We start from the raw sequence: 4,408 nt of genomic DNA on the forward strand, positions 1-4,408 counted from the left end.
GTTCACCCTAAAGATAACAAAGGACTGGCATTCGAGTTCACCTTAGAATATTCACGAAGCATTCGAGTTCACCCTAAAGATTACAATGGACTGGCATTCGAGTTCACCTTAGAATATTCACGAAGCATTCGAGTTCACCCTAAAGATAACAAAGGACTAGCATTCGAGTTCACCTTAGAATATTCACGAAGCATTCGAGTTCACCTTAGAATATTCACGAAGCATTCGAGTTCACCCTAAAGATTACAATGGACTAGCATTCGAGTTCACCTTAGAATATTCACGAAGCATTCGAGTTCACCTTAGAATATTCACGAAGCATTCGAGTTCACCCTAAAGATAACAAAGGACTAGCATTTGAGTTCACCTTAGAATATTCACGAAGCATTCGAGTTCACCCTAAAGATTACAATGGACTAGCATTCGAGTTCACCTTAGAATATTCACGAAGCATTCGAGTTCACCCTAAAGATAACAAAGGACTAGCATTCGAGTTCACCTTAGAATATTCACGAAGCATTCGAGTTCACCCTAAAGATAACAAAGGACTAGCATTCGAGTTCACCTTAGAATATTCACGAAGCATTCGAGTTCACCTTAGAATATTCACGAAGCATTCGAGTTCACCCTAAAGATTACAATGGACTAGCATTCGAGTTCACCTTAGAATATTCACGAAGCATTCGAGTTCACCTTAGAATATTCACGAAGCATTCGAGTTCACCCTAAAGATAACAAAGTACTGGCATTCGAGTTCACCTTAGAATATTCACGAAGCATTCGAGTTCACCCTAAAGATAACAAAGGACTGGCATTCGAGTTCACCTTAGAATATTCACGAAGCATTCGAGTTCACCCTAAAGATAACAAAGGACTGGCATTCGAGTTCACCTTAGAATATTCACGAAGCATTCGAGTTCACCCTAAAGATTACAATGGACTGGCATTCGAGTTCACCTTAGAATATTCACGAAGCATTCAAGTTCACCCTAAAGATAACAATGGACTAGCATTCGATTTCACCTTAGAATATTCACGAAGCATTCGAGTTTACCTTAGAATATTCACGAAGCATTCGAGTTCACCTGAGAATATTCACGAAGCATTCGAGTTCACCCTAAAGATTACAATGGACTAGCATTCGAGTTCACCTTAGAATATTCACGAAGCATTCGAGTTCACCCTAAAGATAACAAAGGACTAGCATTCGAGTTCACCTTAGAATATTCACGAAGCATTCGAGTTCACCTTAGAATATTCACGAAGCATTCAAGTTCACCCTAAAGATAACAAAGGACTAGCATTCGAGTTCACCTTAGAATATTCACGAAGCATTCGAGTTCACCTTAGAATATTCACGAAGCATTCGAGTTCACCTTAGAATATTCACGAAGCATTCGAGTTCACCTTAGAATATTCACGAAGCATTCGAGTTCACCCTAAAGATAACAAAGGACTAGCATTTGAGTTCACCTTAGAATATTCACGAAGCATTCGAGTTCACCCTAAAGATAACAAAGGACTAGCATTCGAGTTCACCTTAGAATATTCACGAAGCTTTCGAGTTCACCTTAGAATATTCACGAAGCATTCGAGTTCACCTTAAAGATAACAAAGGACTAGCATTCGAGTTCACCTTAGAATATTCACGAAGCATTCGAGTTCACCTTAGAATATTCACGAAGCATTCGAGTTCACCTTAGAATATTCACGAAGCATTCGAGTTCACCCTAAAGATAACAAAGGACTAGCATTCGAGTTCACCTTAGAATATTCACGAAGCATTCGAGTTCACTTTAGAATATTCACGAAGCATTCGAGTTCACCCTAAAGATAACAAAGGACTAGCATTCGAGTTCACCTTAGAATATTCACGAAGCATTCGAGTTCACCCTAAAGATTACAATGGACTGGCATTCGAGTTCACCTTAGAATATTCCTGTAACATTTTTCACCCTAAAATATTCCCGTAACATTTTTCACCCTAAAATATTCCCGTAACATTCGAGCTCACCCTAAAATATTGCTATAAACATAACAAAGGATGTTATAAGGAAGGTTACTGTTGCTGTAATATGAGAGGGCGAGAGACAGCCGGGGCTGGGGGGTGGGGTGGGGGGGGGGGGGGGGGAAGAGGGGTGAGTGCCATCGGGAGCGCTATTGGGGTGCATCTGTCCCTTCGTTCCGTTACATAACAGGAGAACTGAAACACTGGCGTCTTTATGGTCACCCGTCTCTGCGATGAACACCCGCTCGTGTTATCAAACACTTTAAAACTCTTTCCGCTATTTCGGTTTGCTTTGTAAGCTGTGACTTAACAAGAAAGCCACTGTATTATTACTATAGTTTATAACTTTATATAGTTTATATGTGAAATGTCTATTTTGAATTTGTTAAACTGTTCTTTGAACATTTTATTTTAATTGTTCATTGCTTCTCTTGTAGTTTATTTCCTTTTTTCCTGTCCTGAATGGGCTATTTTTTTTTTCCTGTTGGAGCCCTTGGGCTTATAGCATTTGCTTTTCCAACTAGGATTGTAGCTTGGCTAATAATAATAATAATAATAATAATAATAATAATAATAATAATAATACAGTGAAAGCAACTCAGCGTGGAAAGAAAATATAGAAAAAAAACTCGAATAAATTACAGTATAAATGAAAGTAATTAAAGAATGTAAAATATTTCATGATCAGATACGAGACTTATGACAACCTATTAAAAAAAACATTTGCAGCAAATTTAAACTTTTGAAGTTTAACCAATTCATCAGTTTGATTATGTATCTTATTCCACAGCCTGGTAACAGGCGGAATAACACTTCTAGAATATTAGGCATTATTGAATCATATAGTGAATAAGCAAGATTGTTAAAATTAACTGCAAACCTTTTACTAAGTACAGGCTGGCACAGTCTCGGAAGATCTAAATGCAAAAGGTGGTCAGAGTTATGAAAAAACAAACTTATGCAACATGTACAAAAAAAAAAAAAAAAATGAATGATGGTGCCATAATAATATCCAGATCATAAATAATGAATTTGATAGACAGCAAGTACTTGTTCAACAAATTAAGATGAGAGTCAGCAGGTGAAGACCAGACAGGAGAACAGTACTCGAAACAAGGTAGAATTAAAGAATTATTCCTTGTGATAGATTGGTCACCGAAAATCTTTTGCCAAATTTTGGTCTAATTGAAGAAGAAACAGACATTATGTTATTTCTCAAAAGTAAATTTGTTATCAAGATTCAAACCTGTAATTGTAAATGATTTGTATTATAGTTAAAGAGACATTATCGATGCATATGTCTGGATATTGTAGACCCACTGTCCGTGATTTACAAGCATACTTTTTAATCACACATACACACACACACACACACACACACACACCCACACACACACACACACACATATATATATATATATATATATATATATATATATATATATATATATATATGTGTGTGTGTGTGTATATATATATGCATATATATATATATATATATATATATACATATACACACACACACACACACACACACACATATATATATATATATATATATATATATATATATATATATATATATATATATATATATATATATATGTGTGTGTGTGTGTGTGTGTGTGTGTGTGTGGGTGTGTGTGTATGTGTGATTAATATTACAGGTCAAACATAAAGAAAATACGTTTTTTTTATCAAACCATGAAAATTCTATTTAGAATAAATTGAAGTTGAAAGAGCTGGTATTAATTTCAGTCACATATCGTTCCTTTGGTATATAAAATATGTTGAAACAATAATTACGGTTCGTTGATAATAACATCTGTAGGTTAGGTCTAAATATTAAATAATTAAACAAGTTTTAACGTTTATCATTGAAAGAATAGTTTAGTAAGATTTTAGTGTAATAACTATATGTCGATATGAAGTGCCCACGAGTGTAAAATCAGCATTTGAAAAAAAAAATCAAAATATCTTTATAATGAAGAAAATAAAAGGATATTGTGTCACTGGAGAGAGATATTTGTGTGAGTGCTCGTACCCTAGAGAGAGAGAGAGAGAGAGAGAGAGAGAGAGAGAGAGAGAGAGAGAGAGAGAGAGAGAGAGAGAATGTAATATTACTTTAATATTTTCATTGAAATCATTTTCAAATGGAAAAAAAATCCTGTTTTTCGTTCCATTAAGATCCACTTAAGATATTGGCAAAGCGATTCCAGTCCATATTTTTAACATTTCCCTATCAGAAAGAACAAAGACTTCTCTATCAGTTTATTATAAATACCACTTTTACAAGAGTGTTCATTCACCTCTTTTTATCATCAACGTTTAAACCAATGGTTTTCAAAAGATCTTTATGCTACAATAATTGTTCAAGGATTTCCGGTGCTCGGAATAGGC

General features: G+C 35.0%; 1 pseudogene; it reads right to left on the reverse strand.

Annotated features, from left to right (window-relative positions):
* Nucleotides 1-3,241: 3,241 nt before the first annotated feature.
* The window catches only part of LOC137634866 (sodium leak channel NALCN-like), a 43,903-nt pseudogene continuing 42,736 nt past the window's right edge, over nucleotides 3,242-4,408 (reverse strand).

This window comes from Palaemon carinicauda, chromosome 45 (assembly GCF_036898095.1).
Source record: "Palaemon carinicauda isolate YSFRI2023 chromosome 45, ASM3689809v2, whole genome shotgun sequence".
NCBI lineage: Eukaryota > Metazoa > Arthropoda > Malacostraca > Decapoda > Palaemonidae > Palaemon > Palaemon carinicauda.